Source organism: Anomaloglossus baeobatrachus, chromosome 4 (assembly GCF_048569485.1).
Source record: "Anomaloglossus baeobatrachus isolate aAnoBae1 chromosome 4, aAnoBae1.hap1, whole genome shotgun sequence".
NCBI classification, from domain to species: Eukaryota; Metazoa; Chordata; class Amphibia; order Anura; family Aromobatidae; genus Anomaloglossus; species Anomaloglossus baeobatrachus.
The window spans coordinates 667,761,289-667,786,611 of record NC_134356.1 but is presented as its reverse complement, the minus strand read 5'-3'; the positions used below and the strand labels follow the sequence as shown (position 1 = coordinate 667,786,611).

The 25,323-nt window shown below is 52.8% G+C and overlaps 1 protein-coding gene across 1 annotated transcript in view; it reads right to left on the bottom strand.

Moving 5' to 3' along the window:
• The window catches only part of LOC142302794 (complement C3-like), a 421,200-nt gene that overhangs the window by 91,916 nt on the left and 303,961 nt on the right, over positions 1-25,323 (bottom strand). The window lies entirely within an intron of this gene.

Below are 25,323 nucleotides of genomic sequence, written 5' to 3'. Positions count from 1 at the left end.
CTAGAAAGGTCCCTGTTATTATTGTGCCCCGTGTGAGACCAAAATAAAGACTTTATAAAGTGGTACCTTTTTGTATTCAGATACTGTAAATGTGACATGGGGGCGGGCTCTCTGCCATCCGTTATTCTGCCTCCTGGTCCTGTATGCCGCCCCCCATCGCTCCTTTCCGTAGCTGATACACCGCCCACTGCTCCAGCCATCCCCGCACATGCCCAGTGCCAGTCTCACGGGACTGAGCAGTGTGACCGCTGGTGACGTGTGCGCAGGCAAGTGATTATGGGCGGGACTGTGACTGTTATCAGCAAGTACCCGGCCATAATCTCGTGAGCGCGCAAACCTCACCAGCGGTCACGCTGTGCTCAGGGTACATGCTAGACTGTATGGGCTGCTTCCAGGGATGACGTCACGTGATAGTATTTTGAACACGCCCCTATCACGTGACAAAAGGGACGTCATCCCTGGAAGCAGCCCATACAGTCTAGCACTACCCTGAGCACAGTGTGACTGCTGGTGAGGTTTGCGCGCTCACGAGATTATGGGCGGGTACATGCTGATAACAATCACAGTCCCGCCCATAATCACTTACCTGCGCACACGTCACCAGTGGTCACACTGCTCAGTACCGTGAGACTGGCACTGGGCATGCGCGGGGATGGCTGGAGCAGTGGGCGGTGCATCAGCTACGGAAAGGAGCGATGGGGGGCAGCATACAGGACCAGGAGGCAGAATAACGGACGCCAGAAAGCCCGCCCCCGTGTCACATTTACACTATCTGAATACAAAAAGGTACCACTTTATAAAGTCTTTATTTTGGTCTCACATGGGGCACAATGATAACAGGGACCTTTCTAGAATGCAGCCCAGGAGCTGCAGAGGGGGAATCTTTAAGGTTTTGGGCGAAATTTCTGCTGACAGGTTCCCTTTAACATTCAAGTCATGTTCATACCTTGAAGATTCTGTTATGATTATGGCACCTTATTCCACATCTATATGTGGAAAAAAGTAATTTCCACAAACACCACATGTGAATGTGAAACATTATTATCCCATTTACTTGCTCAGGTAAATATTTATGTGGAAATTGAACAAGTTGTGGATTTTGGAATTCACACCTGTAACAAACCTCTACCTTCCCTGCTCTGCGTTACTTACCCTCCCGGCTGCTCAGCGATGACTTTGGCGTCTGTCCTCCCTGCCTCCTCCCGAAGCCTGGACATGCCGCACAGGTTTCCCAGTAGCACGCTTAGAGCCTCTACTATTAAAGAGCCAGCGAGCCTTAACCTGGAAGTGCCTCTCAGCCTATGACTGAGAGGTACTAGGTACTTAAGGCATCCTCCCCTATGGAACTTGCATGGGCAAAGTGATCATTCCGGCTGCGCCTGTCTGCACTAGAGACTGTTCCTGCCTGCATCTTTGCCCACATCTGCGTCACAGATCTCTGGGGCCAAGTGTCACAGTACCGAGACCCCCTGACTAGCACCTGGCAGCTACTTCCTGCACAAACCTATCCTCACCATCAAAAACTCTAGTGAAGATGAGATAGTCGCCTAGTTGTGCTCTGTCAGGTTGTGTCATGGTTGTCTCTTGTGTTTTTGTGACAGGCTCAGGTTAGGGCTCTCTCTCAAACCATCCTAGACCATACACATTAAACATGTTTCTTTCCTTAGGCACACGAGTGGTTATTGTCAGTTTCTGTTGTAGCAGCAGACTCTTTTTTGCAGCTCAGCTGTTCCTGCTGATGTCTACTACCAGCCTGGATAAATACCCTCTGACTCCAGCAGGGGGTGCCAGTGTGGCGCCCCTGACCTGGTCAGGCACCACTGAGTACTGCACCCATGCTGGGGACAGTACAAACAGGTAATCCAGAAGGCTGACCGAGGTGTGACTACACAGGCGCATAGTGATCAGGTCTCACACATGTACCTTTGAGAGGACCCCTGGGGATCCCAGGAGGGGGAAAAGCCTTCACCTTCACTGGAATAGTGGAGGGGGCCAAAAGCCTCCATCTCCTCTCAAGGGGTGTGGTAAGAGAGCCTGGTTGCTAGGTGGCGTAGGCAAGAACAGGAGAGGAGGAGCAGTGAGCCAGTTCAGTGCAGAGTCCAGGGAGCTCGAGTGAGGAGCAGATCCCGTGGGCTGCTGTAGTCTGACAGCGTCCGCGCAGTGGCTACCGACGGGGGAGAATGGTCAACTAGGAGTGCTACCCGAAACCCATCTCAGCTAGAGAGAGAGCACGGAGTGGGAAGTAAGGAGACTGCTAGGGAGTACCAGGCCCAAACGGGCGGCAGATCCCGAAGCGGAGATAGATCCAGCTTTCTTTTGCTAAACCTGCCGGTGTGGGGCTCTCAAAGCCCACGCCACAACACCACAAAAGCCGCAGCCACGTAGCCACAGTTAGGGCCCATAGGTCACAGGAGGCAAGTAGCTGGAGTGGCCTGGTCCAGGCGACAAGCAAACGGCAAACGAAGGGGAGAGAGGCTGCAGCATCTTCCCTGGGTGACCCCCATAGGGACTAAAAGTCGGGGTCACCCCAAACCAAAAAGGGCTAAGGAAGGCGAGTTGGTAGTCACCATCAGAAGTCAGCCTGAAGGATACCTGGTTCCAGTCTGGTTAATCCCAGCTACGCCCGGGTTACTCACCCTATCAACTGTGAGTAAAAACCCTGAAAGACACTCTGCCTGTGTTGAGTCATTCTGCGCCTTGTAGTTCTACACATCTACACAGGACCCTGGGGCTTGCCTCACTCTCAGGAGGCTACTACAACTGGCTGCACCCACCATCAGCCCCAGGCATCCCTTAACCTGCAGTGGCGGTCCCCACTGACCGCAAATCTGAGAGTGGCGTCACGACAAACTACAAAGAAGGTTTCCTACCTGTGACCAGACAGATCCATCTACGTGGAGTCCCTGAAGGTAATGCACCGACACAGCGTTTGCGGGGCTTCACATCTGGCGTCACGAACAGGATAAGGACTAGACCTGTTCAGACAGGTGACCATGTGCCTGGGCGGTCCGCTTGAAAAATTGGAAGCGCCGCCATATTGCCACCATGAAAAGCGCGCTGAAAAACAACAGCAGCCCGCGCTGGAAGAAGTTACCGCCCACGAAGGGGTGTGGCTACCCAGAGATCCCCTGCAGGGTTCTGACCTCGCTTGTGAAGAGAGCGGAAGCGTCCAGAGACGTCGGGACAGAAAGGGAGCCAGAAGCCTGCTGCTGGGAGAGGAGCTGCTGAAAGAGGCAGAGCGGAAACTGAACAGCTTGCTACTAGAGGCAACGACGAGTCCACTGCTGGGAAATCGTGCAGAAGAGGGCGCAGAAGAAATGGCGTCTGACCGCAGAAACCCAGAACCGGGCTCCGCTGCCTGGTGGTATCGGGAGCTGGCCCAGTTCTGCGACCGACTGGAGACCCGGGTCGTGGAGCAGATCAGAGAAGAACGCATGGAACTTCTGGAGATGGCTGCCGCGGTTCAGGCCTATGAAGGGAGAGCCGCGCGCCGAGCGCCAGACCGAGTGGCAACGACTCAGACCCCGATGCTGCCACCGATGGGTGAGTCCAGTATTACCCCTGCCGGCCCGGATGCCCCGACCCCTGCTGCCACGCCCGCGGTCCCCGAGGGGGCGCCCGCCGCAGCCACGCCAGGTGCGGCCCGTCCAGCCCAGGCCGCCGCAGCGATGCCCTGCTCGGCCCACCAAGACCCGGTCCCTGCAGCGATGCCCTGCCCGGCCCGCAAAGAACCGGCTGCCACCGCGACCCTCATCCGCGCCGCAGGCGTAACGCTGACCCAGGCCGCCGCCCTGCTAGGCCCGGCCCGCCAAGACCCCACCGCCGCAGCAACGCTCGTCCGCGCCGCAAGTGAGGTGCTGAACCAGGCCGCAGCCACGCCAGGCGCGGCCCGCCAAGCCCAGACTGCTGCAGCGACGTCCAGCCCAGCCTGCACAGAGCCCACTGCAACAGCGACGCTGATCCCGGCCGCCGCCATGCCAGGCGCGGCCCGCCAAGACCAGGCCGCCGCCATGCCAGGCGCGGCCCGCCAAGACCAGGCCGCCGCCATGCCAGGCGCGGCCCGCCAAGATAAGATTGCATCATCATTAACCCCGGCCTGCAAGGCCAGAGCAGACACCGCTCCCCAGTCCAAAGAGGTCCCTGCTGGAAAGCCCACGCTGGGGGAGGACCCCGCATACTGGCAGCTGAAGGCTGACATGGAGGCCAAGTTTCCACAATGGTTGGTGGACCAGTACATACTCCCTCCGCACACCCCCAAGAGGATTCCGGCAACCCCTGCAGCAATCACGCCAAAGAGTCCCCCGCCTGGGCCTGCTGAAGGAAGTCCATCCCCAGCACCGCCACCAAAGGAGTGCCAAGAAGAACTAAGGGGGAGAAGAGGCCAGGAAGTTGAGGAGTTGACTCAGGAGCCACCAGCTGTGGACCCATGCCCAGAGCCGGAGATGCTGCCATATTCCCGCTGGGATGAAGAAGATCTGACACCGTCTGCTGAAGAAGATTTGCCTAAAAGCCTCACCTGGGAGCTTGTAAGCTGTACCTCGCAGAATCCAGCCCGCAAGACACGGCGCCATAGTAGAACCCAGTTTTCCCCTGCACCGCCATCCCCAGAGCAGAGAGAAGTCACGGCCAGAGACCTACAGGAGAAACGGTTCCTGAGAAGAGCCAAAGCACAGGTCAGAGGACCCCTTTGTAGAGGAATAGTGGAAGATTTCAGCCTAAAATCAGGATACAGCTTTATAGTTGCACCTGGTATCAAAGAAGGCATTTTTGTCAATAGGAGAGACGTCAGAGCTAATTTGCCCAGAGGACATCCTGGAAGGAACCTGCGTACAGGAGACTCCGTACAGTTTACCATGCATCAAGGAGAAAGAGGGTGGTATGCGCTAGACGTAACACCATGTCCTACAGAAAAAGAAACAGACACAGAAGAAGAAAGGAAAGACAGAGATAGAGAAAGAACAGATAAGGAACCTACTGATGAGACTACCACAGACGAAGAAAGAGGTCAAGGAAGCAACAGGTGCCGCAGCCCTACAGGCCCAAGCCCTGGTAAGGAGGAGTCTGCATAAAGTAAAGTACACCAAGTTACTGTTTGACCAGTTTAAAGTTTGCAACGTTACTGTTTAAGCAATGTGCCCACATAAACTAATGTGAGAAATGAACCTTAAGGCTATGAACTGGCTATAGCCACAAACTCTCGCAGTGTAAATAGTTACACCAGAGGGCACCACCACCACCAGAGCCAGCCTGTTTAGGGGCTTGGCTCGTCTGCAACCAGGGAGCACGTCCGTTTATGGGGCCTTGGCTCACCTGCAACCAGAGAGCATGCCTGTTTATGGGGCCTGGCTCTCCACCACAAAGAGGGTACCTGGTCAGCACCAACTGTGGAGGCCGCCTCTACATCCTGCCAGAAGAGGCTGAAGGCGCGGATCCACCAGGCCAGGTATACCCTGAAACCACCAGCCCATGAAAGCCGCCTCTACATCCTGCCAGAAGTGGCTGAAGGCGCGGCCAACGTGAAAGGGTTTTGGGTGGGTTAACGGACTTGTGGGTGGAGGGTGGTGATGTATGGTACCTGGTGATCTTAAAAATGTTTTACATGTTTTAATGTTTTATGCATTTTAAAATGTTGTCTTGCAGCCCGAGGACGTGCTGGTGATAACTAAGGGGGAATGTGGCGCCCCTGACCTGGTCAGGCACCACTGAGTACTGCACCCATGCTGGGGACAGTACAATACAGGTAATCCAGAAGGCTGACCGAGGTGTGACTACACAGGCGCATAGTGATCAGGTCTCACACATGTACCTTTGAGAGGACCCCTGGGGATCCCAGGAGGGGGAAAAGCCTTGACCTCCACTGGAATAGTGGAGGGGGCCAAAAGCCTCCATCTCCTCTCAAGGGGTGTGGTAAGAGAGCCTGGTTGCTAGGTGGCGTAGGCAAGAACAGGAGAGGAGGAGCAGTGAGCCAGTTCAGTGCAGAGTCCAGGGAGCTCGAGTGAGGAGCAGATCCCGTGGGCTGCTGTAGTCTGACAGCGTCCGCGCAGTGGCTACCGACGGGGGAGAACGGTCAACTAGGAGTGCTACCCGAAACCCATCTCAGCTAGAGAGAGAGCACGGAGTGGGAAGTAAGGAGACTGCTAGGGAGTACCAGGCCCAAACGGGCGGCAGATCCCGAAGCGGAGATAGATCCAGCTTTCTTTTGCTAAACCTGCCGGTGTGGGGCTCTCAAAGCCCACGCCACAACACCACAAAAGCCGCAGCCACGTAGCCACAGTTAGGGCCCATAGGTCACAGGAGGCAAGTAGCTGGAGTGGCCTGGTCCAGGCGACAAGCAAACGGCAAACGAAGGGGAGAGAGGCTGCAGCATCTTCCCTGGGTGACCCCCATAGGGACTAAAAGTCGGGGTCACCCCAAACCAAAAAGGGCTAAGGAAGGCGAGTTGGTAGTCACCATCAGAAGTCAGCCTGAAGGATACCTGGTTCCAGTCTGGTTAATCCCAGCTACGCCCGGGTTACTCACCCTATCAACTGTGAGTAAAAACCCTGAAAGACACTCTGCCTGTGTTGAGTCATTCTGCGCCTTGTAGTTCTACACATCTACACAGGACCCTGGGGCTTGCCTCACTCTCAGGAGGCTACTACAACTGGCTGCACCCACCATCAGCCCCAGGCATCCCTTAACCTGCAGTGGCGGTCCCCACTGACCGCAAATCTGAGAGTGGCGTCACGACAAACTACAAAGAAGGTTTCCTACCTGTGACCAGACAGATCCATCTACGTGGAGTCCCTGAAGGTAATGCACCGACACAGCGTTTGCGGGGCTTCACATCTGGCGTCACGAACAGGATAAGGACTAGACCTGTTCAGACAGGTGACCATGTGCCTGGGCGGTCCGCTTGAAAAATTGGAAGCGCCGCCATATTGCCACCATGAAAAGCGCGCTGAAAAACAACAGCAGCCCGCGCTGGAAGAAGTTACCGCCCACGAAGGGGTGTGGCTACCCAGAGATCCCCTGCAGGGTTCTGACCTCGCTTGTGAAGAGAGCGGAAGCGTCCAGAGACGTCGGGACAGAAAGGGAGCCAGAAGCCTGCTGCTGGGAGAGGAGCTGCTGAAAGAGGCAGAGCGGAAACTGAACAGCTTGCTACTAGAGGCAACGACGAGTCCACTGCTGGGAAATCGTGCAGAAGAGGGCGCAGAAGAAATGGCGTCTGACCGCAGAAACCCAGAACCGGGCTCCGCTGCCTGGTGGTATCGGGAGCTGGCCCAGTTCTGCGACCGACTGGAGACCCGGGTCGTGGAGCAGATCAGAGAAGAACGCATGGAACTTCTGGAGATGGCTGCCGCGGTTCAGGCCTATGAAGGGAGAGCCGCGCGCCGAGCGCCAGACCGAGTGGCAACGACTCAGACCCCGATGCTGCCACCGATGGGTGAGTCCAGTATTACCCCTGCCGGCCCGGATGCCCCGACCCCTGCTGCCACGCCCGCGGTCCCCGAGGGGGCGCCCGCCGCAGCCACGCCAGGTGCGGCCCGTCCAGCCCAGGCCGCCGCAGCGATGCCCTGCTCGGCCCACCAAGACCCGGTCCCTGCAGCGATGCCCTGCCCGGCCCGCAAAGAACCGGCTGCCACCGCGACCCTCATCCGCGCCGCAGGCGTAACGCTGACCCAGGCCGCCACCCTGCTAGGCCCGGCCCGCCAAGACCCCACCGCCGCAGCAACGCTCGTCCGCGCCGCAAGTGAGGTGCTGAACCAGGCCGCAGCCACGCCAGGCGCGGCCCGCCAAGCCCAGACTGCTGCAGCGACGTCCAGCCCAGCCTGCACAGAGCCCACTGCAACAGCGACGCTGATCCCGGCCGCCGCCATGCCAGGCGCGGCCCGCCAAGACCAGGCCGCCGCCATGCCAGGCGCGGCCCGCCAAGACCAGGCCGCCGCCATGCCAGGCGCGGCCCGCCAAGATAAGATTGTGACTCGCCCGCCCCAGGGCTATGGGACACCCGGTGCCGGGCCGGACTAGTCCGGTGGTAGTCAGTGGTGGCTGGGCCCGGCTCCGTGGCCCTGGTGGGTGTCAGTAGAATATGTGGCTTGAATTAAAGTTTGTGTTCGTGACGCCACCTGTGGTATGCGGCTATTAAGCCGCCGCTGCTGTGTGAGGCCACCGGGATGATGTTATGGCAGCAATGTTGGTACTGCTCCCCACAGGTGGAGCAATGCCCGGGGCACAGTTGGTGCTTGTGGAAGTCTATGGTGCTGTGTGACTAACACGGTGCAGGGCCGACAAGCAATGAAAGAAACAGGCACAAACAGTAGTCTCTTTACCTTCTCCTCTTTTACTCGGCAGAAACTTAGTCCAGGGAGACCGTCACAGATGGTATAGATGATCCGGCCGGCCTGGAAGTGCCTGGGGTGATCTTTGGCCAGTTGAGTATGAGGCCTACTCCTTAATCTTTCTCTGCTGTTTTAGGACACTGCACTTTGGGTTCGCAATTGCCCTCTTGCTGCTGGGACTTGTTGTTCGTCCCCTCTTCTGTGTGGTAGACTGCGCAGGCCCTCTCTGGTGCTTCTCTGCTGGAGCCCACACCAGGCCCTTGGGATGCAGTTGTACCTTCAGATTGCTTCTGGGGCAGGGGGCTTACAGCTCTCCTGCCCTCCGGATTCAGCTACCAGGGATGGATTTTATGCCCTGGCAACTACAGACTCCGATGTCCGAGTCTCTGCTGTGCCTCTCTGCTCCCCTTGCTTCACTGGGCCAAGCTATCCCAGCTCTAGGCCCCAGTTTACAAGGCAGCACTACTCTGCGTCTGCACTCTTTCACTCCTGTCTCCAAACTAACCAACACTTCCTCCTTCCAGCCAGACTTAAGGAATGCTCCCTGAAGTTCCAGGTTCAGAGCTCCCCCTGCTGGCCGGAGGGAGAACTGTGTTGAGTGTTAACTTACTGGCCAATAGATCTCCCAATTACCTCCAGGCTCAGCATTAACCCTTTTGGGAGGGCAATGCTGTTGTGGCGACCAGGTCCTGGGGCGCCACACTCCCCCTTAGTTAAATTCAGTACTCCCGGACTGTAGAGACAAACATGACATGTTAGAACATTTCATCCCATTATGGGAGACGCAATTACTTTAACGTTACAACCTTAAACATTACTATAAGAGTCCAGTGTGGCTCCCTGCCGGGTGTCCATTACACTGCTCCATGGGGGACCCGCCGCGTTCAAACCCCCAACGTAGGCTCTGGGCGTGCGTCAGAGCATTGATGACCCCACTCTATGCACGCCGGACGGGTTTTTCTTCAGGGGTGTTGAGCACACTGGTGCTAACTATGAACAATTTAGGTGTTGGCCACCCATAGTCCAGTGGCCCAATTGTCCATTTTCGCAATCAAAGAAAAAGAAAACATTTTGTACACAACATGGCATACATTTTGCATAACTATTTACATCCTAATAAGTACTCTTTCCCTTATACAGTTGACTCCCTATACCTTAGAGGGGGTTGTCCCCGAGTGCTGCGCTGGGACCTACGTAGCTCTGGTGTTTGCCCCTGACTACGTGGTGCGTCTTCTATCTCAGCACTACAGGTGGGCCTAACCCCCATAGGTAAGCGTGATGGTTGCCTTTGTGATCTAGGAGTCGCCAAGGGTATGACAGGTTCACCACTGACAGGGGGTTGATCCTCCTGCTCCACTGCTGGCGTGTCATCTCGTGCCGGAGCGGACGATTCTTTAGGTGGATCCGGAACCTTTTCTGTTTCTGGCTCGACCAACTGCGGAAACGTCAAAACTGGTACCACTATGGCATTGTTTATTCGGGTCCAAGTTTTGGGGAACTTTCCAAGGATGGTTTGAATCATCTCCCCTCCTTTCTCTTGACTTTGGGGACTTCCTTGTACTCCTTCCATTTCTCTTTGGATTCTGCACCGTTCAGGGCACGCTTTCAGGCGGTCTCGGGAAATTGCTTGATAGGTCTTGCCTTCATCTTTGCTTATGAGGCATACCTTACTATTGTCAAAGTTGGAGGGGATAATGGTGTAGGGCTCGTTTTCCCACTGATCATCCAATTTATGCGTCTTCCGCTTCTTCTTGAGGACTTGTTCTCCAGGTGCTAAGGGAGTTGCTGGGGCTGTTTGATTGTAATGCTGTTCTTGCCTCGTTCTTGCTTGAAACAGGCTCCTCTCTACGCACTCCTGGACCTTACGGTACCGCTGCTGCCGTTCTGTATCCCAATCCTCTATTTCTTGAACCGCCTCAGGCGACACAGTCCCCATCTCAAAGTCTACAGGCAACTTGCCTGGTCTGGCTCGCATCAGGTAAGCGGGGCTGCAGTTGGTCGAATTCACTGGGATGTGGTTGTACAGGTCTACCAGATCTGGCAACTTTTCTGGCCATTGGTTCCTTTCCTCCAGCGGTAGGGTCTTCAGCATATCAATAACCACATGGTTCATTTTCTCGCACAGTCCATTGGTTTGGGGGTGGTACGGTGTGGTTCGGATTTTCTTACAACCGTACATGTTACAGAACTCTTGGAACACTTCAGCCTCGAATGCAGGACCCTGATCAGTCAGTACCCTTTCCGGATAGCCGTGAGGTCGACAAAAGGATGCCTGGAACGCTCTAGCTGCTGTCCTGGCTGTCTGGTCCTTCACAGGCACTACTACCAGGAAACGAGAGTAATGGTCCACAATGGTGAGGGCGTACACATAGCCTGACCGGCTTGGTGTTAACTTCACGTGGTCCAGGGCCACCAACTCCAGGGGCTGCTTTGTGACAATTGGCTGTAGGGGAGACCTTTGGCTGGCATCGTCTTTCCGCCTCAGGTTACACGGGCCACAGTCTCGGCACCACTTCTCGATCATCTTTCTCATGTGCACCCAATAGAACCGATCACGGAGTAGGGCTTCCAACTTCTTCCACCCGAAGTGTCCTGCGTTATCATGATATGCTGCTAGGACCATTGGAGCATCTCTCTGCGGAACCACTATCTGCCAGACAAGTTCATTTGTTCGATAGTTGACATATCTCTTGCAGAGCTTGCCTTGGTAGGTGAACAGTCGTCCCCTCTCCTTCCACAGCTGCTGGGCTTCCTCTGGAGCGTCTGGGCCAAGATGGGTCTCAGCTTGCGCTAGCTTCTCTTTGACCAATCGCACGGCCGGGTCACCGTTCTGTGTTTCTTCCCAATTATGGTGGAGTAAGGGGTTGACCGAGACCCCGTGCTGGCTTGAGCGCTTCACTCCTACAGCATGCTCACACTGGGACACACCTTGGTGATGGAAAGCCGGTAACTCTATCTCTTCGAGTTCATCCATGTCTTCTCCAGACTCGGGCAAGTGAGGCATTCTGGACAGCGCATCAGCATTGTTATTCTTCTTGCCAGCCCGATACTTGATGGTAAAGTCAAAGTTAGACAGCCGGGCCATCCATCGCTGTTCCATCGCACCTAACTTGGCTGTTGCCAGGTGTGTCAACGGATTGTTGTCCGTGAAGATGGTGAACTTGGCCGATGCCAGATAGTGCTTGAAGCGTTCAGTCACTGCCCAAACAATAGCGAGGAACTCCAGTTTGAAGGAACTGTAGTTTTCTGGATTCCTTTCTGTGGGCCGAAGCTTCCTACTGGCGTACGCTATCACCCTCTCTCTGCCTCCCTGTACCTGGGACAGAACTGCTCCCAGTCCCACGTTGCTGGCGTCTGTATACAGTACAAACGGTTGGCTGTAGTCAGGGTAGGCCAGAATTTCTTCTCCCGTGAGAGCCCCTTTCAGCCGGACAAAGGATGTTTCCAGTTGGCTGCTCCATTCAAATGGAGGGCTCTGCTTCTTAGCCTGCTTTGGCTGGCCCACCAGGAGATCTTGAAGGGGCGCTGCTATCTTGGTGAAACCATCAATGAACCTTCGGTAGTAGCCCACCAGTCCAAGGAACTGCCGCACCTCCTTCACTGTGGTGGGTCTTGGCCAGTCCTTGATTACAGTGACTTTCTCCGGATCAGGTGCCACACCTTCTGCGCTGACCACATGACCCAGGTACTGTACCTTTGGCTTCAAGAGGTGACATTTGGACGGCTTGATCTTCAGGCCATATTTCGACAAGGATTCAAACACTTCTGCTAAGTGCTTCAGGTGGTCCTCATAAGTCTTGGAGTAGACTATTACGTCATCCAGGTACAACAGCACGGTTTCAAAGTTGTGATGGCCCAAGCAGCACTCCATCAACCTTTGGAATGTCCCTGGGGCGTTGCAGAGCCCGAATGGCATACAGTTGAACTCACAGAGACCCATTGGTGTCGTGAATGCAGTCTTCTCTTTGTCTGCCTCTGCCACGGGAACCTGCCAATACCCACTGGTGAGATCCAAGGTGGAGAAATAGTTAGCTGACTTTAAGGCTGTTAGTGACTCCTCTATTCTGGGCAGTGGATAAGCATCTTTATGTGTAATGCGGTTAATTTGCCTGTAATCTACACACATTCTCATTGTACCATCTTTTTTCTTTACGAGCACTAGTGGAGCTGCCCAGGGGCTACAACTATCTCTGATAACCCCAGCCTCCTTCATTTCCCGTAACATTTCCTTGGCACACTGATACTGTGCGGGGGGTACAGGGCGGTATCTCTCTTTAATGGGATGATGATCACCCGTGGGGATTTGATGTTTAACCCCTTTCACCTGCCCAAAATCTAGGGGGTGTTTGCTGAAGACCCGCTCGTACTCCTGTACCACCCGGTAAACCCCATGCTTTTGGTGCGAGGGGGTGGAGTCGGTGCCTACATGTAATTTTTGGCACCAGTCTTCCGGCTGCCCCTTGGAGCCATTGTCTTCCGCCTGGTCGGACGGGATCAAGGGTTCCACTGCTTTAATGGTATTGTTACTGACAGTGTACAGTTTTGCTACAGTGGCGTACCGGGGCAATTTGGCCTCCTCCTCCCCACAATTCAGGACACGGACGGGCACTCTCCCCTTGCGGACGTCCGCTACCCCTCTGGCTATCAGGACTCCAGGCCTACTGTCTGAATACACTGGTTCTACCAAGGCATGGTAATCCTGACCCTTGAGGCCTATTGCTGCCCGACACCATATCAACATTTCACTTCTTGGGGGTATTACAATGGGGAGGGGGTCACTTACCCTCACACTGCCAATTTCTCCTCCGGCTAGCTCTACTTGCTGCCTCCTCATCAGGGCTCTGATCTCCCTCTGTAGGACACGCTGCTGCCCGGAGCTGGCAGTTTCAGACGCCTGTTGCAACAAAATTATCACTTCGGCAATACAATTTTCTATCACATTTGTACCAAGGGTTAGCAGTGGGTCAGATTCTTTGCGATCAATATCTACAATTATCATCCCCTGACATGGCAATTCCACCCGCCCCACTTTAATGGTTACTTCTTTGTACCCAATTTGAGGTAAGGGCTGACCATTACTGGCCACAATCGTTAAATCATCATCTGGGCCATGGTCAATGTCTGAATCAGCCCAATATCTTTTGTACAGTTTGTGGGGGATGGTTGTTACCTGGGACCCCGTATCCAGGAGGGCATTCAAAGGGATCCCATCCAGCACAATGGGAAGGACCGGTCGTCCTCCCACATACTTGCTGCGGCTGGGGTTTGAGCCGGGCTTCCTCACACCTGGGGGTTGGCTCCTGGCCCCAGGCTCAGCCCGTTTAAAGGACAGCGTCGTGCAATGTGGCCCGCCTGGTTGCAGTGGCGGCAGATCGGTTGTCCTGTTGAATCATACCGGTCTGTGTCTCTGCCTCGGGTCGGCGGAATCCTCCTCTGTCGCATCCATGGGACGTCTTCTGGGCTGGAGGCCAACTCGATTTTTGCAGGCGAGGGGGTCATTTGTAGAGACTGCACGGTCTTGGCAAGGGCAGCCACAGTCTTGGTCAGCTCCTGGAACTGCTGTCTGAGCTCTGCCATGGGATCCTTATCCAGGGACTGCGCCTCAGCCCCTGCAGTGGCTCGTGTTGCAGGCACCACCCCGGGGTACGTGATAGCAAGAGGCCGGAGGGGTACTGGGTCATTCGGTGTAGATTCTCTCAGTACCCTGATGGCCTGGTCCTTAAACTTTGCAAAGTCCAGAGCAGGGTTCTGCAGGACCATGATACGCAGCTGTGTCCTGTGGGCGTCTGACAGGAGCCCCTCTATGAACTGCTCAGTTAGGAGTTTGTCTTCTTCACGTACACTCTCTGGGTCCACCTGTTTAACTGCTTTCAGGGCCTCCTGCAAGTTTAAGGCATAGTCCCTTATGCTGTCTGTGGCCCGTTGCTTGCACCCAAAGAATCTCATCTTTATCTCTGCTGCGGTGCGGGTGTCAAAAGTGCTCTTTAGTTTGGCCAGTATCTGGGCTGCTGTCCCTTTATCTGTATCAGGCCAGGACTTCGCTTCACGCTGGGCTGCGCCGGCTAGCTGTCCCATTAATATGCCCACCTTCTGGCTCTCAGTCAGAGGATACACCCGGAACAAGCTGTGCAGGCTTTCTCTGAAGTCGCTCAAGGTATGGGACTCCCCGGAGTACTGCGGCAGCCATTCTGCTCCTGGTATGTACGGCATGGTGATCGGCATTACCGGCGCTATAGTGGGGGCTGGGGCGACGGCGACTGGGACTACTTCGGCCGGTGCTGCGGCGGCCTGGGCGATGGCAGCCACCTGCTCTCCCTCGGAGTCGGACATCTTCCTCCCCCTTAGTGAACCTTACCAGGCTCCGTTCACTTTTCAAATTTTCTTCCGGGTCGCGCGGGGTTAACAGCGCTCTGCTCTGATGGCGCGCTCCCTTCGCGCTCTTTGTCAGGCACGCCCCCCTTCTTCCTGCGCTCGGCGCGGCTAATGGCGGCGGCAATTTACAACCAGTACACAGTCTTTTACACAGTTCTTCAGGCGCACAGTACCCGGTGGGACCGGGCACGAAATCCTGTTCGTGACGCCAAAATGACTCGCCCGCCCCAGGGCTATGGGACACCCGGTGCCGGGCCGGACTAGTCCGGTGGTAGTCAGTGGTGGCTGGGCCCGGCTCCGTGGCCCTGGTGGGTGTCAGTAGAATATGTGGCTTGAATTAAAGTTTGTGTTCGTGACGCCACCTGTGGTATGCGGCTATTAAGCCGCCGCTGCTGTGTGAGGCCACCGGGATGATGTTATGGCAGCAATGTTGGTACTGCTCCCCACAGGTGGAGCAATGCCCGGGGCACAGTTGGTGCTTGTGGAAGTCTATGGCGCTGTGTGACTAACACGGTGCAGGGCCGACAAGCAATGAAAGAAACAGGCACAAACAGTAGTCTCTTTACCTTCTCCTCTTTTACTCGGCAGAAACTTAGTCCAGGGAGACCGTCACAGATGGTATAGATGATCCGGCCGGCCTGGAAGTGCCTGGGGTGATCTTTGGCCAGTTGAGTATGAGGCCTACTCCTTAATCTTTCTCTGCTGTTTTAGGACACTGCACTTTGGGTTCGCAATTGCCCTCTTGCTGCTGGGACTTGTTGTTCGTCCCCTCTTCTGTGTGGTAGACTGCGCAGGCCCTCTCTGGTGCTTCTCTGCTGGAGCCCACACCAGGCCCTTGGGATGCAGTTGTACCTTCAGATTGCTTCTGGGGCAGGGGGCTTACAGCTCTCCTGCCCTCCGGATTCAGCTACCAGGGATGGATTTTATGCCCTGGCAACTACAGACTCCGATGTCCGAGTCTCTGCTGTGCCTCTCTGCTCCCCTTGCTTCACTGGGCCAAGCTATCCCAGCTCTAGGCCCCAGTTTACAAGGCAGCACTACTCTGCGTCTGCACTCTTTCACTCCTGTCTCCAAACTAACCAACACTTCCTCCTTCCAGCCAGACTTAAGGAATGCTCCCTGAAGTTCCAGGTTCAGAGCTCCCCCTGCTGGCCGGAGGGAGAACTGTGTTGAGTGTTAACTTACTGGCCAATAGATCTCCCAATTACCTCCAGGCTCAGCATTAACCCTTTTGGGAGGGCAATGCTGTTGTGGCGACCAGGTCCTGGGGCGCCACACTTGCATCATCATTAACCCCGGCCTGCAAGGCCAGAGCAGACACCGCTCCCCAGTCCAAAGAGGTCCCTGCTGGAAAGCCCACGCTGGGGGAGGACCCCGCATACTGGCAGCTGAAGGCTGACATGGAGGCCAAGTTTCCACAATGGTTGGTGGACCAGTACATACTCCCTCCGCACACCCCCAAGAGGATTCCGGCAACCCCTGCAGCAATCACGCCAAAGAGTCCCCCGCCTGGGCCTGCTGAAGGAAGTCCATCCCCAGCACCGCCACCAAAGGAGTGCCAAGAAGAACTAAGGGGGAGAGGAGGCCAGGAAGTTGAGGAGTTGACTCAGGAGCCACCAGCTGTGGACCCATGCCCAGAGCCGGAGATGCTGCCATATTCCCGCTGGGATGAAGAAGATCTGACACCGTCTGCTGAAGAAGATTTGCCTAAAAGCCTCACCTGGGAGCTTGTAAGCTGTACCTCGCAGAATCCAGCCCGCAAGACACGGCGCCATAGTAGAACCCAGTTTTCCCCTGCACCGCCATCCCCAGAGCAGAGAGAAGTCACGGCCAGAGACCTACAGGAGAAACGGTTCCTGAGAAGAGCCAAAGCACAGGTCAGAGGACCCCTTTGTAGAGGAATAGTGGAAGATTTCAGCCTAAAATCAGGATACGGCTTTATAGTTGCACCTGGTATCAAAGAAGGCATTTTTGTCAATAGGAGAGACGTCAGAGCTAATTTGCCCAGAGGACATCCTGGAAGGAACCTGCGTACAGGAGACTCCGTACAGTTTACCATGCATCAAGGAGAAAGAGGGTGGTATGCGCTAGACATAACACCATGTCCTACAGAAAAAGAAACAGACACAGAAGAAGAAAGGAAAGACAGAGATAGAGAAAGAACAGATAAGGAACCTACTGATGAGACTACCACAGACGAAGAAAGAGGTCAAGGAAGCAACAGGTGCCGCAGCCCTACAGGCCCAAGCCCTGGTAAGGAGGAGTCTGCATAAAGTAAAGTACACCAAGTTACTGTTTGACCAGTTTAAAGTTTGCAACGTTACTGTTTAAGCAATGTGCCCACATAAACTAATGTGAGAAATGAACCTTAAGGCTATGAACTGGCTATAGCCACAAACTCTCGCAGTGTAAATAGTTACACCAGAGGGCACCACCACCACCAGAGCCAGCCTGTTTAGGGGCTTGGCTCGTCTGCAACCAGGGAGCACGTCCGTTTATGGGGCCTTGGCTCACCTGCAACCAGAGAGCATGCCTGTTTATGGGGCCTGGCTCTCCACCACAAAGAGGGTACCTGGTCAGCACCAACTGTGGAGGCCGCCTCTACATCCTGCCAGAAGAGGCTGAAGGCGCGGATCCACCAGGCCAGGTATACCCTGAAACCACCAGCCCATGAAAGCCGCCTCTACATCCTGCCAGAAGTGGCTGAAGGCGCGGCCAACGTGAAAGGGTTTTGGGTGGGTTAACGGACTTGTGGGTGGAGGGTGGTGATGTATGGTACCTGGTGATCTTAAAAATGTTTTACATGTTTTAATGTTTTATGCATTTTAAAATGTTGTCTTGCAGCCCGAGGACGTGCTGGTGATAACTAAGGGGGAATGTGGCGCCCCTGACCTGGTCAGGCACCACTGAGTACTGCACCCATGCTGGGGACAGTACAATACAGGTAATCCAGAAGGCTGACCGAGGTGTGACTACACAGGCGCATAGTGATCAGGTCTCACACATGTACCTTTGAGAGGACCCCTGGGGATCCCAGGAGGGGGAAAAGCCTTGACCTCCACTGGAATAGTGGAGGGGGCCAAAAGCCTCCATCTCCTCTCAAGGGGTGTGGTAAGAGAGCCTGGTTGCTAGGTGGCGTAGGCAAGAACAGGAGAGGAGGAGCAGTGAGCCAGTTCAGTGCAGAGTCCAGGGAGCTCGAGTGAGGAGCAGATCCCGTGGGCTGCTGTAGTCTGACAGCGTCCGCGCAGTGGCTACCGACGGGGGAGAACGGTCAACTAGGAGTGCTACCCGAAACCCATCTCAGCTAGAGAGAGAGCACGGAGTGGGAAGTAAGGAGACTGCTAGGGAGTACCAGGCCCAAACGGGCGGCAGATCCCGAAGCGGAGATAGATCCAGCTTTCTTTTGCTAAACCTGCCGGTGTGGGGCTCTCAAAGCCCACGCCACAACACCACAAAAGCCGCAGCCACGTAGCCACAGTTAGGGCCCATAGGTCACAGGAGGCAAGTAGCTGGAGTGGCCTGGTCCAGGCGACAAGCAAACGGCAAACGAAGGGGAGAGAGGCTGCAGCATCTTCCCTGGGTGACCCCCATAGGGACTAAAAGTCGGGGTCACCCCAAACCAAAAAGGGCTAAGGAAGGCGAGTTGGTAGTCACCATCAGAAGTCAGCCTGAAGGATACCTGGTTCCAGTCTGGTTAATCCCAGCTACGCCCGGGTTACTCACCCTATCAACTGTGAGTAAAAACCCTGAAAGACACTCTGCCTGTGTTGAGTCATTCTGCGCCTTGTAGTTCTACACATCTACACAGGGCCCTGGGGCTTGCCTCACTCTCAGGAGGCTACTACAACTGGCTGCACCCACCATCAGCCCCAGGCATCCCTTAACCTGCAGTGGCGGTCCCCACTGACCGCAAATCTGAGAGTGGCGTCACGACAAACTACAAAGAAGGTTTCCTACCTGTGACCAGACAGATCCATCTACGTGGAGTCCCTGAAGGTAATGCACCGACACAGCGTTTGCGGGGCTTCACACCAGTATTCGAGATCATTCTGGAGCTTGGCCCTGAGGTGGACGGACGCATTCCTTATGTTGCTGCTGTTGTCTGATGTTCTGTTGTGTGAAAATTATCCCTTGTGTTGTAACTTTCCTCTTTCTATCTTTCTTTCTTTCTTTCTTTCTTTCTTTCTCGGTTTCTGTTCATTCCTGTGTTTCTCCCCAGCTTTATGGCTGTCTGATTGTTCTTGTTACCCCCTGTCGGTTGTTGTTGGTGAGGGTTTGGGGATTCTTCGTCCCGGTCAGTCTCCTTAGATGGTGGGTGTGGAGGGGACATTGTCCCCAGGGCCAGGACAGGAGATAAGGAGAGGCTGGGGGCTTAGACATTGATAACTTCAAGTTTAATTCTAGGTTGAGAGTAAGCCTAGGGCACCCCTTGGTTGAGAGTAAGCCTAGGGCACCCCTTTTAGCTTGAGGGTAAGTGCAGCCCCCCCCCCCCCCTGTCCAGTCATTTTCCTAAATGATCACTCTAGGCGTGACAGGTTGAGCCAGTAGTGTGGCCCAAGGGGTCCACTCCCGCTTGCACCTGTGAGCATAACAGCACCCTACGAATAACCGCAGAATTTAATAAAACTATTATCTTTATTGAAAATATTTAAAATAATGTATTGACACCCAGTGCTAGTGAACAAAAGTACAGGAACAGTAGAGAGGAACTGAAAATTAATTTTAGGATTCCTATGATACCCTATGGGACCTGTTCCTGCCTGACAATGGAGGGTATGACACCATAAATTTTTGGGCGCTTTAAGTGGATCAATAATAACTAGAGATGAGCGAACCGGTCGTGGTTCGGCTCGAGTTCGGTTCGTCGAATGGAGGTCCCGTTCGAGTTCGGTTCGTCGAACGTTCGACGAACCAAACTCGAACCTATAGGATATAATGGGAGGCAATCACAAACACATAAAAATGCATGATAAATGTACACAAACAGTTAATAAACATTGCCATAACACTTACCGGTCCCCGCGATCCCTCCTGCACTCTGTCTCCTGCCGCTATTCCATCCGATGATCGCTGAATCCTCCCGATGACCAGCACTGCCAGCAGTGATGCAGGACCTATCGTGACGTCAAAATAGCCATGTGACCAGTCACATGGCTATTATCTCATTGGCTACTGATTGGTCACATGACTATGACGCGTCATGTAGGACCTGCGAGTGCATCTCTCTGGTACACGGTGCACATTTGTGTATCGCCGTGTACCGGCGACATGCTCTAGCACACGGTCGACTCCCCATTCCGTTAGGGACTGGCTGACACAGCCGGTCATTAACGGAGATCACCGTTGCCATAACAACGCAGTTAGCGGTGACGTCACCGCTAACCGTGGCTCCGGGAGCACCGTTGCTATGGTAACGCGTCTGTCAGCGTTACTGCTGACAGCCAGCAGCACTGATCACTCACGGAGTGAAGGCTGCACGGGGAGCAGCAGCGTCTTCCCCCATGCAGCAGTGATGGAGCAGAGCTGCATTTGTTGAACGAGAAAGACAGAAGACCATGGATCGTGGAGGGCTGACAAGGGGTAATAAAGATGGAGTCTCTAATGTGTCTGTGTATTTATTTCTATTAAAGTATTTTTTCTCTGTGTGGTGTTTTTTTTAACCCTTTATTGGAGATTCTTAATGGCCGGGTCAAACGTGCCTGACATTAAGAATCTCTGGCTTAATACTGGCTAGTAAAACAAAGCCAGTATTAACTCATGATTACCCAACAAGCCACCCGGCTCCAGGGCTGTTGGAAGAGTTGGATACAGCGCCAGATGATGGCGCTTCTATGAGAACGCCATTTTCTGGGGCGGCTGCGGACTGCAATTCGCAGCAGAGGCGCCCAGAAACCTCGGGCTAACCTGTGCTGCGGATTCCAATCCCCAGCTGCCTAGTTGTACCTGGCTGGACACAAAAATGGGGCGAAGCCCACGTCATTTGTTTTTTAATTATTTCATGAAATAAGTGAAATAATTAAAAAAAAAGGGCTTCCCTATATTTTTGGTTCCCAGCCGGGTACAAATAAGCAACTGGGGGTTGGAGGCAGCCCGTGGCTGCCTGCTGTACCTGGCTAGCATACAAAAATATGGCGAAGCCCACGTCATTGTTTTGGTGGGCAAAAAACTTCTGCATACAGTCCTGGATGGATATACCAAGTAGTCTACAGACAATTGTTAGCGCTTGACCCCAATAACCATTAAATCTGCAGCGAGGTTTGTAGGCAAAAAATCCCCTTTAATTTGCCTGGAATCAGAAATGAATTTTAATTGAGATTTTTTAAAATAAAAAATCCCCAATAAACCAGCGCTGATAAGTTTTTTTTTATTAATATTTTATACTTTTTATTGCTATCCTTGTTTTAGACACAAATTTATTCAAAACAATTCACACAATAGAACAAGGAAAAAGAAAGAAGAATAAACCACATATGGTAGAAATAAAAATAAAAGTAAAAATAAAGAATAAGTAATTGATAGTGCAGCAAACAGATGCCAGGTGTCTGGTTGCAGTACCCCGGCCGGTAGTAGATCAATTCTTACACATACCTGGAGAGTTTTTTTCAATCCTTTGGTGCCTTTCATGTGGCACTAAGGGGTGCTTAGCTTTGTATTTAGCCAAAAAAATGAAATAAAAAAATGACGTAGGGTTCCCCCTATTTTTGTAGCCAGCTAGGTTAAAGCAGACGGCTGCAGCCTGCAGACCACAGCTAGCAACCTCACCTTGGCTGGTAATCCAAAACTGAGGGCACCCCACGCTGTTATTTTAAATTAAATAAATAATTAAAAAAAAAAACACGTAGGGCTCCCCCCAAAATTGGATCACCAGCCAAGGTAAAGCAGACAGCTGGGGTCTGATATTCTCAGACTAGGGAGGTCCATGGTTATTGGACTCTCCCCAGCCTAAAAATAGCAGGCCGCAGCCGCCCCAGAAGTGGCGCATCCATTAGATGTGCCAATCCTGGTGCTTCGCCCCAGCTCATCCCGCGCCCTGGTGCGGTGGCAAACGGGGTAATATATGGGGTTAATACCAGATGTGTAATGTCACCTGGCATCAAGCCCTGGGGTTGGTGAGGTCAGGCGTCTATCAGATACCCGACATCACCAACCCAGTCAGTAATAAAAAAAAATAGACGACAAACACATTTTTATTTGAAAAAATACTCCCCAATACATTCCCTCTTTAACCAATTTAATAGAAAGACAAACAAATCCAGGTCTGGTGTAATCCAAGGGGTTGCCATGACGATCCACACTGTCCCAGTCAATGGAGAGCAGGATGTTCCCCATTGGCTGGGAGAGCAGTGCAGTGACCTGAGCTAACATCAATGGGTCAGCCCAGGTCACTGCAGGGGATGACAAGTGCTGCTGTCAGCGAGGTACATTACCTGCGCTGATCTCCTGCACTGCCGACAGCACCTGTCACTGAGTTCAATGACCGCCGCCTTCACAGCCAAGTATCGCGAGAGGCCCGTGACGTCACCACTAGTCAGTCTCGGGTCGGAAGCGAGAGAAGGTGATGTGACAAGCGGCGGCCATGGAGGACAGTGACAGCGCTGAGGTCGGGACTTCATCACCGCAGGTAAGCCGAGCAGGACCATGTGTGCAGAGTGCCAGGAGGACATCAGTGTCGTGGACTGCATGGCTGGGGACGTGTGTGTGTGTGTGTGTGTATGTATGTATGTGTACATGCCGCGTGCAGGAGGGGGCGGAGTGAGCTGAGCGAGCTGAGCGGGGAAGTGTGGGCTTCCTGCACGTAACTAGGATAAACATCGGGTTACTAACCAAAGCGCTTTGCTTGGATACCCGATGTTTATCTTGGTTACCAGCTTCTGGCAGGCTGCCAGCGATGGCTCCTGCACACTGTAGCTGTAAAAAGCCCTGCTTTTTGCTGCTAGAACCGTTCTCGAACGTATCTAGAACTATCGAGCTTTAGCAAAAAGCTCGAGTTCTAGTTCTATCTAGAACAGCCCCCAAAATCACTCGAACCGCGAACTGGAGAACCTCGAACCGCGAACCGCGCTCAACTCTAATAATAACAAATATGACTATAAAAAAAAAATGTGGGGTCCAAGTGTGGAAGGTATAATCACTCCACTCCATGGTGCAATACACATGTGCAAATTAATAAATAATGGAAGTATCAATACAATAATGAACCATTGGACAAGAAATACCGATACATAACCTAGGAATACATTCCAAGGTATATGCAATAATATATCCAAAACAAAAAATATTCTCATCCACTTTTTTTTTAAAACATTTGTATGAACCACAACAGGAAGATTATAACCGTGGCCCCATTTACATCAGTGACAAGGGATATACACTGCATAGTGCATGATTCTGACACGCCCATCCCCAGGGCCTAAAGGTCCCGTTACACGATACGATTTATCTGGCGATATGTCATCGTTGTCACGGTTTTTGTGACGCACTTCCATCAACGTTAGCGATGTCGTTGCGTGCGACTCCGAACGATCTTAAAAATAGCGAAAATCGTTGATCGTTGACATGTCATTCAGTTTCAAAATATTGTTCGTTGTTTCCAACGCAGCAGACATATTGCTACGTTTGACACCCTGCCAACGACGAACAACATCATTAGTGTGTCCGTCATCAGCGACGCAGGCGTGACGTTACGAGCAATGCTCCACGCCTTCTCCGCTCTGATTGGTGGTCCCAACTGCGTTCTGATTTGGCAGCCATGGTTGATAAGGCGGACAAAAATCGTAGGAGATTCTGACAGTATGGAAGTTGGGGCGTGTAGAGGGCGAGGCTATCACATGCCAGGGTGTATGCTATGGACAATTATACGCCTTTGTCGTTGCTGGAATCGTTGGGAGGAATGTTGTGTGACGGTGTCCACATGACCGCCTTGGTCAAACAATATATCGCTGAACGATGTTGCTTTGTTTGTGAGATGGGTACGTGTGACCGCTACGAAATGACCTATGAGCGATCTCGGCAAATCGTAGCAACGATCTGGGCGTGTCACATCGCTAACGAGATCGTTGTGTGTAAAGCGGCCTTTAGGCAATACTCGGCCAGACTAGTCCGGGGATGACAGTGGTGACAAGGGATATACACTGCATAGTGCATGACTCCAAGATATAGACATCCTATATTCTGATGACTACAGTCATAAAGTCATGCATAAAGCATGACATAAATAATCAACATTAATATAATGGAAGGAAGAACGAATAGTCAATTCCATTTATAAAAAAGTCACCCTACCTCTATAAATAATATAATTATTTATCTATAAATAATAAATGGCTGCCAATATCCACTCATATCAAAATACATAAATAGACCACATGAATTAAGAGGGGAAGAAAAAGATGAATTACTATCCCTTATATGATCGCTTTGCCTGGACACGTTTCCCCTTTTAGATCCAAGGTTCATCAGGAGGCTGGAATGGTACTAGACTTTCTGGAAAAATAATCCATGGCTGTGTGCACAGATCACAGGATGTCCGAGTTTAAATACTGGCGCTAATCTAATTCACACGGAATAAGCGCCACCACAACATGGGATACAGTGTCTCCCAAATATCCAAAGCACACGAACGCTAGAGGTTCAGGGCATCTCAAAGGGCAGCCGTGCACCTCCCCGAAAAAGTAATAAAGGTGACGCTATGCTCCAGTGTCCACGGAGCGCCAATGCGCATGCCCGACAGACCATGAAACACTGGAGATCTCGTAGGTGTGTGCAAGCATGACTGCGCAAGTCTATCAAAGGATATTTACTGCGCAAGTGCCCGCATTCCTAAGACAACACAATCACAAAAAAGCAGGCAAGCATTTATTGCCATATACAACCCATGAGATAACATATAGGGCATCAGAACTCGCCAATCAAACCCTTGCCACCACCAAACACAGCCTTCAATAGAAAGCAAATATCACGGTGCACATGCACAAGTAGTGAAACCCTTAAATGCCATGAGGCTACACACTTACAAGAGAGAAATCAACATAAATATGCCTCACCCTAATCCAGAGATAGGTCTAATTGATTTTAATTATAACAAAAAATAATAAGAGAGATGCGCTCTGCACTTGGGATTATACAACGTAACAGTACCATGGATGTATTACCTGAAAACTATATCAAGGTAATTAAAGTCCATAACACCCAATTACGGGGCAATGACGGAAGGGTCACAAATCGGAAAAATTATAGACACAAGCAGAACCACAATTATGAAAAAACATATCACTGCAAACAAATTACAAGAAGACGATCTTAAGGACAAAAAATGCACCTGAATTTATATCATAAAAACAGGGAATATGTGAGCCTTAAGCGGGCTTTACACGCTACAATATATCTAACCATGTGTCGGCGGGGTCACATGACGCACATCCGGCATCGTTAGTGATATTGTGATATGGTAGTGTGTGACACCTACGTGCGACCATGATTGTGCGTTAAAACGTTGATCGCATATACGTCATTCAATTTCTAAAAATTGAACATCCGGTTGTTCAATGTTCCCGAGGCAGCACACATCGCTCCGTGTGACACCCCGGGAACAATGAACAGATCTTACCTGCGTCCTGCCAGCAATGCAAAT